The sequence below is a fragment of the Dendrobates tinctorius genome, unplaced genomic scaffold (genome assembly GCF_039654945.1).
Source record: "Dendrobates tinctorius isolate UK_male_01 unplaced genomic scaffold, ASM3965494v1 ptg000241l, whole genome shotgun sequence".
Classification (NCBI taxonomy): Eukaryota; Metazoa; Chordata; class Amphibia; order Anura; family Dendrobatidae; genus Dendrobates; species Dendrobates tinctorius.
Genome location: NW_027361908.1, coordinates 463340 through 478446, shown reverse-complemented (window position 1 = coordinate 478446; position 15107 = coordinate 463340). Strand labels below are relative to the sequence as shown.

General features: G+C 50.2%; 1 protein-coding gene across 3 annotated transcripts in view; it reads right to left on the bottom strand.

The window, feature by feature from the left end:
- Nucleotides 1-7295, bottom strand: part of APAF1 (apoptotic peptidase activating factor 1) — a 195766-nt gene extending 188471 nt beyond the window's left edge. The window contains exon 1 of one of the 3 annotated variants that reach the window (XM_073556887.1): nucleotides 7064-7295. The gene's annotated coding sequence lies outside the window, so the exon portion shown is untranslated. Of the gene's footprint in view, nucleotides 1-6982; nucleotides 7026-7063 lie in introns of those variants that run through there. The other 2 variants (XM_073556884.1, XM_073556886.1) reach the window with 2 other exon arrangements.
- Nucleotides 7296-15107: the final 7812 nt, after the last annotated feature.

The window sequence follows — 15107 nt, the reverse complement described above, 5'->3', positions numbered from 1 at the left end:
CACAGCCCTGCCAGCAATCATCCATCTTTAATGCCAACTATAATAAACTTCAGAGCTAAGGGGGAACCATTCAAGAAATATATGTTTGCTGAAGATATTTTAAGGAAGGTCACACCAGTAAACTGGTGGAAGTCACTTAAGCGCTTGGATTTAGAGACTGTTCAAGTAATGATTTCACTTTTAACAGCAGTAGCTTCTTCTGCAGGCGTTGAAAGAATATTCTCTTCCTTTGGACTCATTCATTCTAAATTGAGAAATCGGTTGGGACCCAAAAAAGCAGGAAAGCTTGTTTTTCTTTTCCAGATTATGAATAGGAACAAAGAAGTAGATGATGATGAAGATGACGACAAGTGAGCTACAGAGGACAGCAGGGACAGTAGTATTTAAGTTTTTCATGTGTCGGCTGGGCTGACAGTCTAAGTTTCTTAATATATATATATATTTTGTTTAGCCAAATTAGTTAACAAACATGGATGTTTGTTTAAGCAAATAACTTATGCTGTAATGTTGTTATTGTTTCAGTTGAATAAATCTATTTAAATTGTTATTAAGGTCAGGATTATTTTTCTCCTTCCTAAGTACAACAGAACAGTGGTGTCCAAATATGAATGATTAACCCATTAAACTGGGGAGAAAAAAGTAATATAAAAAGTGATTCTAAAAATCTTCATCTACTTGCATGTTAAAGTAGCAAGAACTAGTTTAGGTAGAAACTTTGATTAAATCACTGATTTAAATCAAGCCTTACTGACTAGTGATTTAAATCGTGATTTAAATCAGTTAGATTTAAATCAAATCCACCCTGACTGACACCCTATGCAGAGCAGCCCCCAAGCTTCAGGCCATGGTTAGGCGTATACCTCCTGTACTGACACCCTATACAGAGCAGCCCCCCAGCCTGTGGCCATGGTTAGGCGTATACCTTCTGTACTGACACCCTATACAGAGCGGCCCCCAAGCCTGCGGCCATGGTTAGGCGTATACCTCCTGTACTGACACCCTATACAGAGCGGCCCCCCAGCCTGTGGCCATGGTTAGGCGTATAACTCCTGTACTGACACCCTATACAGAGCGGCCCCCAAGCCTGCGGCCATGGTTAGGCGTATACCTCCTGTACTGACACCCTATACAGAGCGGCCCCCCAGCCTGCGGCCAAGGTTAGGCGTATACCTCCTGTACTGACACCCTATACAGAGCGGCCCCCAAGCCTGCGGCCATGGTTAGGCGTATACCTCCTGTACTGAGACCCTAAACAGAGCGGCCCCCCAGCCTGTGGCCATGGTTAGGCGTATACCTCCTGTACTGATACCCTATACAGAGCGGTCCCCCAGCCTGCGGCCATGATTAGGGATACACCACCTGTACTCACACCATATACAGAGCGGCCCTCCAGCCTGCGGCCATGGTTAGGTGTATACCTCCTGTACTGACACCCTATACAGAGCGGCCCCCCAACCTGTAGCCATGGTTAGGAGTATACCTCCTGTACTGACACCTGTGGCCATGGTTAGGCATATACCTCCTGTACTGAGGCCCTATACAGAGCGGCCCCCCAGCCAGTGGCCAAGGTTAGGCGTATACCTCCTGTACTGACACCCTATACAGAGCGGCCCCCCAGCTTGCGGCCATGGTTAGGCGTATACCTCCTGTACTGACACCCTATACAGAGCGGCCCCCCAGCCTGTGGCTTTGGTTAGGCGTATACCTTCTGTACTGACACCCTATACAGAGCGGCCCCCCAGCCTGTGGCTTTGGTTAGGCGTATACCTTCTGTACTGACACCCTATACAGAGCGGCCCCCCAGCCTGTGGCTATGGTTAGGCGTATACCTTCTGCACCGACACCCTATACAGAGCGGCCCCCAGCCTGTGGCCATGGTTAGGCGTATACCTTCTGCACTGACACCCAATACAGAGCAGCCCCCCAGCCTGTGGCCATGGTAAGGTGTATACCTCCTGTACTGACACCCTTTACAGAGCGGCCCCCCAGCTTGCGGCTATGGTTAGGCGTATACCTCCTGTACTGACACCCTATACAGAGCGGCCCCCCAGCCAGTGGCTATGGTTAGGCGTATACCTTCTGTACTGACACCCTATACAGAGCGGCCCCCCAGCCTGTGGCTATGGTTAGGCGTAAACCTTCTGTACTGACACCCAATGCAGAGCGGCCCCCCAGCTTGCGGCAATGGTTAGGCATATACCTCCTGTACTGACACCCTATACAGAGCGGCCCCCCAGCCTGTGGCCATGGTTAAGCGTATACCTTCTGCACTGACACCCTATACAGAGCGGCCCCCAGCTTGTGGCCATGGTTAGGCGTATACCTCCTGTACTGACACCCTATACAGAGCGGCCCCCAAGCTTGAGGCCATGGTTAGGCGTATACCTCCTGTACTGACACCCTATACAGAGCAGCCCCCCAGCCTGTGGCCATGGTTAGGCGTATACCTTCTGTACTGACACCATATACAGAGCAGCCCCCCAGCCTGTGGCCATGGTTAGGCGTATACCTCTTGTACTGACACCCTATACAGAGCGGCCCCCCAGCCTGTGGCCATGGTTAGGCGTATACCTTCTGTACTGACACCCTATACAGAGCGGCCCCCCAGCCTGTGGACATGGTTAGGCGTATACCTTCTGCACTGACACCCTATACAGAGCGACCCCCAAGCTTGCGGCCATGGTTAGGCGTATACCTCTGTACTGACACCCTATACAGAGCGGCCCCCCCAGCCTGTGGCCATGGTTAGGCGTATACCTCCTGTACTGACACCCTATGCAGAGCGGCCCCCAAGCTTGAGGACATGGTTAGGCATATACCTCCTGTACTGACACCCTATACAGAGCGGCCCCCCAGCCTGTGGCCATGGTTAGGCGTATACCTCCTGTACTGACACCCTATACAGAGCGGCCCCCCCAGCCTGTGGCCATGGTTAGGCGTATACCTTCTGTACTGACACCCTATACAGAGCAGCCCCCCAGCCTGTGGCCATGGTTAGGCGTATACCTCCTGTACTGACACCCTATACAGAGCGGCCCCGGTTAGGCGTATACCTCCTGTACCGACACCCTATACAGAGTGGCCCCCAAGCCTGCGGCCATGGTTAGGCGTATACCTCCTGTACTGACACCCTATACAGAGCGGCCCCCCCCAGCTTGCGGCCATGGTTAGGCGTATACCTCCTGTACTGACACTCTATGCAGAGCGGCCCCTCAGCCTGTGGCCATGGTTAGGCGTATACCTCCTATACTGACACCCTATACAGAGCGGCCCCCCAGCCTGTGGCCATGGTTAGGCGTATACCTTCTGCACTGACACCCTATACAGAGCGGCCCCCAAGCCTGTGGCCATGGTTAGGCGTATACCTTCTGCACCGACATCCTATACAGAGCGGCCCCCAGCCTGTGGCCATGGTTAGGCGTATACCTCCTGTACTGACACCCTATGCAGAGCGGCCCCCGAGCTTGCGGCCATGGTTAGGCGTATACCTCCTGTACTGACACCCTATACAGAGCGGCCCCCCAGCCTGTGGCCATGGTTAGGCGTATACCTCCTGTACTGACACCCTATACAGAGCGGCCCCCAAGCCTGCGGCCATGGTTAGGCGTATACCTCCTATACTGACACCCTATACAGAGCGGCCCCCCAGCCTGTGGCCATGGTTAGGCGTATACCTTCTGCACTGACACCCTATACAGAGCGGCCCCCAAGCCTGTGGCCATGGTTAGGCGTATACCTCCTGTACTGACACCCTATACAGAGCGGCCCCCAAGCCTGCGGCCATGGTTAGGCGTATACCTCCTATACAGAGCGGCCCCTCAGCCTGTGGCCATGGTTAGGCGTATACCTCCTGTACTGACACCCTATGCAGAGCGGCCCCCGAGCTTGAGGCCATGGTTAGGCGTATACCTCCTGTACTGACACCCTATACAGAGTGGCCCCCCAGCCTGTGGCCATGGTTAGGCATATACCTCCTGTACTGACACCCTATACAGAGTGGCCCCCCAGCCTGCGGCCATGGTTAGGCGTATACCTCCTGTACTGACACCCTATACAGAGCGGCCCCCAAGCTTGCGGCCAAGGTTAGGCGTATACCTCCTGTACTGACACCCTATACAGAGCGGCCCCCCAGCCTGTGGCCATGGTTAGGTGTATACCTCCTGTACTGACACCCTATACAGAGCGGCCCCCCAGCCTGTGGCCATGGTTAGGTGTATACCTCCTGTACTGACACCCTATACAGAGCGGCCCCCCAGCCTGTGGCCATGGTTAGGTGTATACCTCCTGTACTGACACCCTATACAGAGCGGCCCCCCAGCCTGGGGCCATGGTTAGGCGTATACCTTCTGTACTGACACCCTATACAGAGCGGCCCCTCAGCCTGTGGCCATGGTTAGGTGTATACCTCCTGTACTGACACCATATACAGAGCGGCCCCCCAGCCTGTGGCCATGGTTAGGTGTATACCTCCTGTACTGACACCCTATACAGAGCGGCCCCCCAGCCTGTGGCCATGGTTAGGTGTATACCTCCTGTACTGATACCCTTTACAGAGCGGCCCCCCAGCCTGTGGCCATGGTTAGGTGTATACCTCCTGTACTGACACCCTATACAGAGCGGCCCCCCAGCCTGTGGCCATGGTTAGGTGTATACCTCCTGTACTCACACCCTATACAGAGCGGCCCCCCAGCCTGTGGCCATGGTTAGGTGTATACCTCCTGTACTGACACCCTATACAGAGCGGCCCCCCAGCCTGTGGCCATGGTTAGGTGTATACCTCCTGTACTGATACCCTATACAGAGTGGCCCCCCAGCCTGTGGCCATGGTTAGGTGTATACCTCCTGTACTGACACCCTATACAGAGCGGCCCCCCAGCCTGTGGCCATGGTTAGGTGTATACCTCCTGTACTCACACCCTATACAGAGCGGCCCCCCAGCCTGTGGCCATGGTTAGGTGTATACCTCCTGTACTGACACCCTATACAGAGCGGCCCCCCAGCCTGTGGCCATGGTTAGGTGTATACCTCCTGTACTGATACCCTATACAGAGTGGCCCCCCAGCCTGTGGCCATGGTTAGGCGTATACCTCCTGTACTGACACCCTATACAGAGCGGCCCCCCAGCCTGTGGCCATGGTTAGGTGTATACCTCCTGTACTGATACCCTATACAGAGCGGCCCCCCAGCCTGTGGCCATGGTTAGGCGTATACCTCCTATACTGACACCCTATACAGAGCGGCCCCCCAGCCTGTGGCCATGGTTAGGCGTATACCTCCTGTACTCACACCCTATACAGAGCGGCCCCCCAGCCTGTGGCCATGGTTAGGTGTATACCTCCTGTACTGACACCCTATACAGAGCGGCCCCCCAGCCTGTGGCCATGGTTAGGTGTATACCTCCTGTACTGATACCCTATACAGAGTGGCCCCCCAGCCTGTGGCCATGGTTAGGTGTATACCTCCTGTACTGACACCCTATACAGAGCGGCCCCCCAGCCTGTGGCCATGGTTAGGTGTATACCTCCTGTACTCACACCCTATACAGAGCGGCCCCCCAGCCTGTGGCCATGGTTAGGTGTATACCTCCTGTACTGACACCCTATACAGAGCGGCCCCCCAGCCTGTGGCCATGGTTAGGTGTATACCTCCTGTACTGATACCCTATACAGAGTGGCCCCCCAGCCTGTGGCCATGGTTAGGCGTATACCTCCTGTACTGACACCCTATACAGAGCGGCCCCCCAGCCTGTGGCCATGGTTAGGCGTATACCTCCTGTACTGATACCCTATACAGAGCGGCCCCCCAGCCTGTGGCCATGGTTAGGCGTATACCTCCTATACTGACACCCTATACAGAGCGGCCCCCCAGCCTGTGGCCATGGTTAGGCGTATACCTCCTGTACTGACACCCTATACAGAGCGGCCCCCCAGCCTGTGGCCATGGTTAGGTGTATACCTCCTGTACTGATACCCTATACAGAGCGGCCCCCCAGCCTGTGGCCATGGTTAGGTGTATACCTCCTGTACTGACACCCTATACAGAGCGGCCCCCCAGCCTGTGGCCATGGTTAGGTGTATACCTCCTGTACTGACACCCTATACAGAGCGGCCCCCCAGCCTGTGGCCATGGTTAGGTGTATACCTCCTGTACTGACACCCTATACAGAGCGGCCCCCCAGCCTGTGGCCATGGTTAGGCGTATACCTCCTATACTGACACCCTATACAGAGCAGCCCCCCAGCCTGTGGCCATGGTTAGGTGTATACCTTCTGTACTGACACCCTATACAGAGCGGCCCCCCAGCCTGTGGCTATGGTTAGGCGTATACCTCCTGTACTGACACCCTATACAGAGCGGCCCCCCAGCCTGTGGCCATGGTTAGGTGTATACCTCCTGTACTGATACCCTATACAGAGCGGCCCCCCAGCCTGTGGCCATGGTTAGGTGTATACCTCCTGTACTCACACCCTATACAGAGCGGCCCCCCAGCCTGTGGCCATGGTTAGGTGTATACCTCCTGTACTGATACCCTATACAGAGCGGCCCCCCAGCCTGTGGCCATGGTTAGGTGTATACCTCCTGTACTGACACCCTATACAGAGCGGCCCCCCAGCCTGTGGCCATGGTTAGGTGTATACCTCCTGTACTCACACCCTATACAGAGCGGCCCCCCAGCCTGTGGCCATGGTTAGGTGTATACCTCCTGTACTGATACCCTATACAGAGCGGCCCCCCAGCCTGTGGCCATGGTTAGGTGTATACCTCCTGTACTGACACCCTATGCTGACGGCACAGGTATGATGCTGGGTCTGGGCTGAGCCAGCAGGGAGTTCCCTCCTCTCCTTATACACAGGACTGAGTATATTGCACTGCATTGTGCCCAAACACCTCTATTGTACCGGGACACTGAGCCCTCAGTGTGACAACCCTCGGTATACACTGACAACTCCTAACATGGGCCGTCCAGCATGAGAAAGTACTACCCGGCAACGGGGAATGAAACCATGCGACTTGTAGTCCTCCGCCCCAGCACACACCGCACCGCATAACAAGCACATCCTCACCTGCTACTACAGCTGCTTGTTCATATTCTGCTGCAACCACGGGCTACGGACTACAACTCCCGACATGCCCCGGAATCATGATACCATCACTCTGTTTAGTAACCTCTTCATCACCGGACGTACGGCAGCGAGAATCTCTACAGCAGGCGCCCTATCTGCGCGGGGATGGAAGAGTTAAAGACACAGTCACTTCCTGTAGACGCGGCTCCTTCCTCACAACACTGGAAGCGGCGGGAACTGTGGGAAAGCTCGGAGCCTGCCGGCAGGGTGTGGGCTGGGAGCCGGCGGTGAGCCGGCATGAGGGTGCGCATTGCTCAATGTCTGAGCACCAGACCTGTGTCCTCACTCCCCGCAGGACGGGACATGACGAGGCAAGTCTGCAGCTTCTCCAGTAAACAGCGGTGACTTGTAGTCGGGCTCCTGCGCCCCCTGACTGTACGGGAGTCTCCGGTGCCGTCCTGTGGCGCATTGCACGCTACATGGCTCCGGTGATCGCGGTCCTGTTCTGTTTGTTGGCCGCGGTTCCGAGATTGCTGGATGTGGGCATTGTTTGTAATATGATCAGATCTGTTTATTTGTGAAAACGGACATCGTAGTCTGAATACGTCCCGACACTGGCCGAGTCAGGCATACGCTGAGCACGGTACCGTCACCCAGATAAGGCTGGATTCACATGAGCCCATGGTCTAGCGCTTGCACACGTTCATCAGCGTTTTCGTGAGCATGCGCTTTTTCCTGGTGTGTGCTTAGACGCTACATGGTGCATTTTTGTTTCTGCCCAACCCTGCCAAAAAAACACATTAGTCTGGGGTCGCAGGCGTGCGCTTGGTCACGTGCACGCCAGTGCTTTTGAGCGCATGCGATTTTTGAGTAAACAATGTCTAGACAGTGGTTTAAACGCCTCTTAGACAAAGCAACATTGTTTGGGGCTGTTGTGTAGATAAAAGGTGTTTGCACTGGCATAAGGCTATGTGCACGCGTAGCGGAAGTTACCACGAGAATTCCGGAATTCCATTCCGCAGGAAAATCGCATTTTAAATTCCTGCGGAAAAACTAGCGATTTGCAAGCATAATTAGCTTGCAGAATGCTAGCATTTTTCAAGGAATCTGGAACATCGTTTGGAGAACTGATTGACAGGTTGGTCACACTCGTCAAGCATAGTGTTTGACGAGTGTGACCAACTTTTTACTGTTGAGGCTGCCTATGCGGCATCAATAGTAAAAGGATGTAAAAAATATTATTATTCTCACCTTCCGGCGTCCCGAGCAGCATTCCCGGGACTCTTTCCACGCTCCCGGTCCCAGTAATCCTTTGCGAGAATGACCGCGGGACGTCACGCTCCTGCGAGATCTCGACATCATTGCGGTCATTCTCGCAAAGGATTACTGGGACCGGGAGAGAGGCGGGAAGGCTGCGCGGGACACCGGAAGGTGAGAATAATATTTTTAATTCTATTCTTTACAGGGATATGGTACCCGGAGGACAGTCTCCTCTCCTCAGGACCGTGGGTACCATCCGCAAATGTTCTGCTTACTTTTACTTGGTGGGCACAGCCACATGCGGGAAGTAAGCGGCACAATGCATTCCTATGGGTGCGGGATCGCCGCGATTCTGCTAAATTAATGAGCATGCTGCGGTTTTTACCACGATGCGATTCCGCCACGGAAAAAAACAGCATTAGCACAGTAAATTTCGCCGGCTTTCCCTGGAGCTCACTGTAGAGGGTGTGGTATGCTCCACAGCTCTCCCGGAGTTCAATAATCGGATGTATTCACATACGCCCCCGCTGCAGTCTTCGCTGTCTGTCTCCCTTTGTTGCTGGCAAGCAAAAGCCTGAGCCATCGCGTTGTCCAAGTTAAAGTGAGAAGTCTTCCAACTCAGATCCATGTTCCCAAAGGAAAAAGTAACCAAATCTGAAGAATTCAGCTGTAGCAGGGTCTATATAACACATTCCCATTGGTAGAGTCCGTTTCAAGCATTTTTCAAGGATTTTTCTCCTGTGAAATGTGACACCTAGAGAAAGCATGCGCATAAAAAATGCAAACGCATACAAACGCTACTTTTTTTGTCATGCGCACGCTGATGCGACAAAAAATAGCTGCGTTTTGAATGCGTTTCAAGTGCGCACAAAACGCTGGGCAAAAAGGCGCTAATGTGAAACTAGCCTAAAGGTAAAATCCCATAATCCGGTTGCCCACCCAGCATGAAAATCATGGGGGGGGATTTCTATCATAAATATGGTCACATTTAATTTGGATCCAAACTCTCATCACAAAGATCCTTATTGCTATCACTAAGGGGTATAAACCTCCGGCCCACATAACAGGTGCCGTCCAAATAAGGTGCTCGATGGGGCCGAGTTCAGCTCATGATACGCGGGCTGCCCGCCGGTGAAGATGCTGAGATCTCAGCAGGCCACGGGAAAAATGGATGTGTGACCCCAGCCTACAGAGATATAGACCGCTCCTGCCGGCGATTCAGCAGCATCTACTGGTGTCATGTCAACAGAGCAGAAGCTTCTCTTCTCTCTGACTGACAGCCAGCTCCCTGGTGCCTAACTGCAGGGAGCCGGCTGTCCGTCAGTCACGCCCCATCAACAGCAGCCCGGAAAAGGAAGAGCTGCCTGCTCTGTTACATGGAGCAGCTGAATCACCAGCAGGAGTGGTCTGACTGCTTGGGGCCCATACGAGGTACAACAGGCAGGTAGTTGTCTCTATGAGCAGTTCTGTTTGTTTTTAGGCCCGTAGTAACAAATATATAACAGTCCTGACATCCCCTTTATGTTGTGTGCACTGTCCTCAGTGTCACAGCCTCCACATTAATGACATTCACCGCCCATTTGTAGTAGTGATGGGCAGTCCGGCTCTTCTTGTCACTCACCAAAAAGCTGTCACCATAGGTGAACACACATTAAAATGAAATTAATGCCACAGAATCCACACCTACTAGTGGGCAGGGATTCGGCCACCATTGTACACCCAGTGAGAGACATTCAGAGAACGTAGTGGCCCTAGCTTGGGTGCCGGCTCCCATCGTTCCTGGTAAGGAGCCAGCTCTGTGGCTTGGATCAGTCACATCGCTCATTATTTGCCATTCATCAGTACGCTCTCATTCCACCAGTGCAACCTGTCTGATGCGATGCTGATGTGCAGCTGTCACTTAACCTATGGACTGATGAATTCTAAGGGCCTGGAGCAGTTCTGGGGTTTTTGAAGCCCCTGCCTCCCGGCCTACAGTTGAGTCTCCACCATTGCTTGTGGTGCCTGTTATCGTCTTCAGTCCTGACATCATGTTGACAGCACTGCAGCCAATCAGCTCAGTGGCCCCTGAGTTGTCAGCACAGGCCTCTCGTAGTCACTGATCCTGTTCATTACCGGCAGTGCTGTCCATGAGACGTATGATCTTTTTTGGGTTAATCAATAACTGCAGAGCTTCATATCACAAAGCTCCACACCCAACCTGCAAGGTTCATTGTAACAGGTGTCCCATAAAGAATGGAAGCTGAAACGCCCCTTCATGCCAACCATCAAGGTCAGGTCCCGGCACATTTCAGTTTTTGTTTCAGTATTCAGTATTTCCAACTTCTATTTTATCCAGACATGGATGCAGCTGTATGTTTTTTATGGGACAAGTACAGTACTTTCTACCATTGAGCATATGTTTATTATTTTTGAGATTCTGGCCAATTTGTCACCATGTTCTTCCAACACCATCCCCAATCAGCATGATGTTGGGGCAGAGATCCTGAGTTTGTATGTTCTCCCCGGGTTTCTTCCGGGCACTCCGGTTTCCTCCCACACTCCAAAGACATACTGATAGGGAATATAGATTGTGAGCCCCATCGGGGACAGTGATGATAATGTGTGCAAACTGTAAAGCGCTGCGGAATATGTTAGCGCTATATAAGAATAAAAATAAAAGATTCCTGCAATGTATCATTTATTGGGCTGCTTGCTGCAGTTTTGAGAAAATCAGTTATATTTACTGCAGATCCTAGGAGTTCTCTAATTTCAGAGCTCTACATCCCCACCCACATAACTAATTGACAGCTTTCTGTGTACACTGCGTAGGCAGAAAGCTGCCAATCAGTGGCGGGGTTATACAGAGCTCATGAATATGGAGGACTACATGGCGGCAGGTTTATTAGTTCTCTGGTGATAAAATCGCTGATTACTAGCAGGAGATTAAGAACTATACACCAAGCAGCCAAGTCAGTGAAACATCACTGGAATCTGGGTCTCTGCCCCTACAACATGCTGCTCTCAGATTAGGTGGAAAAACTTAGTGACTAATTTCCTTTAATTTTGAAGAGAAAAGTTGTTGTTTTGGTTTTTTTTTTTTACAGCATTCATTGATCCTGAGTCAGTGAATGTGACACGCATGTTTGTAAACAGTAGGTAAGAAAAGTATTCAGACCCCTTTACATTTTTCACTCCGTTTCATTGCAGCCTTTTGGTAAATGCAAAAAAGCTCATTTTTTTTCTCATTAATGTACACTCTGCACTCCATCTTGACTGAAAAAAAAGAAATGTAGAAAATTCTGCAAATTTAATAAAAAAGAAAAACTGAAATATCACATGTTCGTTCATAAGTATTCAGCCCCTTTGCTCAGTATTGAGTACAGTCATGGCCAAAAGTTTTGAGAATGACACAAATATATTTTCACATGATCTGCTGCCCTCTGGTTTTTATGTGTGTTTGTCAGATGTTTTTATCACATACAGAAATATAATTGCAATCATATTATGAGTAGCAAAAGGTTATATTGACAGAATGAGTTAATGCAGCAAGTCAATATTTGCAGTGTTGACCCTTCTATAGGACCTCAGCAATTCTCCCTGGCATGCTCTCAATCAACTTCTGGATCAAATCCTGACTGATAGCAGTCCATTCTTGCAAAATCAATGCTTTTATTTTGTCTGAATTTGAAGGTTTTTGTTTGTCCACCCGTCTCTTGATGATTGACCACAAGTTCTCAATGGGATTAAGATCTGGGGAGTTTCCAGGCCATGGTCCCAAAATCTCTGTTTTGTTCCCTGAGCCATTTAGTTATCACCTTTGCTTTATGGCAAGGTGCTCCATCATGTTGAAAAAGGCATTGTTGATCGCCAAACTGCTCTTGGACGGTTGGGAGAAGTTGCTCTTGGAGGACATTCTGGTACCATTCTTTATTCATGGCTGTGTTTTTAGGCAAGACAGAGAGAGCCCATTCCCTTGGCTGAGAAGCAACCCCACACATGAATGGTTTCAGGATGCTTGACAGTTGGCATGAGACAAGACTGGTGGTAGCGCCCACCTGGTCTTCTCCGAATAAGCCGTTTTCCAGATGTCCCAAACAATCGAAAAGGGGATTCATCAGAGAAAATGACTTTACCCCAGTCATCAGCAGTCCACTCCCTGTACCTCTTGCAGAATATCAGTCTGTCCATGATGTTTTTTCTAGAGAGAAGTGGCTTCTTTGCTGCCCTCCTTGAGACCAGGCCTTGCTCCAAGAGTCTCTGCCTCACAGTGCGTGCAGCTGCACTCACACCTGCCTGCTGCCATTCCTGAGCAAGCTCTGCACTGCTGGTAGCCCAATCCCGCAGCTGAAACACTTTTAAGAGACGGTCCTGGCGCTTGCTGGTCTTTCTTGGGCGCCCTGGAGCCTTTTTGACAACAAGGGAACCTCTCTCCTTGAAGTTCTTGATGATGCGATAGATTGTTGACTGAGGTGCAATCTTTCTAGCTGCGATACTCTTCCCTGTTAGGCCATTTTTGTGCAGTGCAATGATGACTGCACGTGTTTCTTTAGAGATAACCATGGTTAACAGAAGAGGAACAATGATGCCCAGCACCAGCCTCCTTTTAAAGTGTCCAGTGGTGTCATTCTTACTTAATCATGACAGATTGATCTCCAGCCCTGTCCTCATCAACACCCACACCTGTATTAATGGAGCAATCACTGAAACGATGTTAGCTGGTCCTTTTAAGGCAGGGCTGCAATGATGTTGAAATGTGTTTTGGGGGATAAGGTTAATTTTCTAGGCAAATATTGACTTTGCTAGTAATTGCTGTTAAGCTGATCACTCTTTATAACATTCTGGAGTATATGCAAATTGCCATTAGAAAAAATCAAGCAGTAGACTTTGTAAAAATTAATATTTGTGTCATTCTCAAAACTTTTGGCCATGACTGTAGAAACACCCTTTTGAGCGAGTACAGCCATGAGTCTGCTTGGGAATGATGCAACAAGTTTTTCACACCTGGATTTGGGGATCCTCTGCCATTCTTCCTTGCAGATCCTCTCCAGTTCCGTCAGGTTGGATGGTGAATGTTGGTGGACAGCCATTTTCACGTCTCTCCAGAGATGCTCAATTGGGTTTAGGTCAGGACTATGGCTGGGCCAGTCAAGAATGATCACAGAGTTGTTCTGAAGCCACTCCTTTGTTATTTTAGCTGTGTGTTTAGGGTCATTGTCTTGTTGGAAGGTGAACCTTCGGCCAAGTCTGAGGTCCAGAGCACTCTGGAAGAGGTTTTCATCCAGGATATCTCTGTACTTGGCCGCATTCATGTTTCGGTAAATGGTAAACCAATCTACATTATATCAAAGATAGCGTATTGGATTAGTGAATTAAAACTAATATACTTTATTCAAAATATTCTTAAAATCGCAGAAAGTGCACGTGCATAAACACACAAAGCAGCATAGATAGTGCACAATGAGTATCCACAAAGAAATCACAGGATATCAATAATCAGAGGGTCAATGATATGAACCACTAATTAATCCTGAGGGGGGTAGTCTTCCATATAGGATTAGTTTATAGGACTACCATTATAACCTGAATTTCTTGTGCAGTAAAGTACAGGCTAATATAAGGCCGCCATCACTTATTAAATAAACCACAGTTTATCCCCTATCATTATTTCTTAAGAGAAAACTGAACCATAAGCTAAGTTACTTAACTAGCAAGATAGCAGACAAAATCAATCTCATTTGCCGAAAAAGAGTAGCAAATTTATCACAGCGATCAGGTTACAAGCAACCAAATTAATCAATAGCTTGGAAAGAGTATTGCAAAAAAAGGAGGGAGTTTATAGACATTAATATCATATGCACACATAATCCTGTGTGCCAGCTATGTCCCTGTGTAACCCCAGATTGCTCCCATAAATCCATGGCAGCACGGTGGCTCAGTGGTTAGGGTCCTGAGGTCGAATCCCACCAAGGACAACATCTGCAAGGAGTTTGTATGTTCTCCCTGTGTTCTCTCCGGTTTCTTCCCACACTCCAAAGACATACTGATAGGGAATTTAGATTGTGAGCCCCATCGGGGACAGCGATGATAATGTGTGCAAACTGTAAAGCGCTGCGGAATATGTTAGCGCTATATAAAAATAAAGATTATTATTATTATAACATTGAGTACTGCGACTCTAAAGTGCAAAAAGGAATGGTCTCACCCGTTTAATCCCCTAGGTAGACCTTCATCATTCGGTATGCCTCCCTGTCACCCGACGCGGAGTTTTAGGCAGTATTTTGCAGTCATGTCTCTCAGTAAATTGCCATCTACGAGACGCTAATAAGATCACCCTTAAATCATGCGCCCTACTGACCCCATCCGGTTGCAGACGGCTCATTTCCTGTCGATGGCAGGAAGTTACTGCGGTCCATGAGCCACCGTTGAACGCAAGCAAATCCATTGCGCAAGCGCGCTCTCGCTGCGGCTCATTTCCTGTCTCAAAGTATAGGGGTTAAATATGGCTGTACTTGGTACCTAGATGGCAATGGTTGATATCCTCCAAGTGTACATTTTAGGTATAGCGTGCAGGTGGAACGCGCATGCACAATATATTTGTTTGTGGTCCACTGATCTAAAGTGCTACCGCCGTGTGAGAGCCGCAGTGAGTGCGTGCATGTGCATTGGATCTGCTTGCGTTCCACGGCAGCTCATGGACCTCAGGAAGTTCTTGTCATCGACAAGAAATGAGCCATCTGTAACCGGGGTCATTAGGGCGCGTGATTTAAGGGTGAACTTAGTGTTGTCTCGTAGATGGCAATTT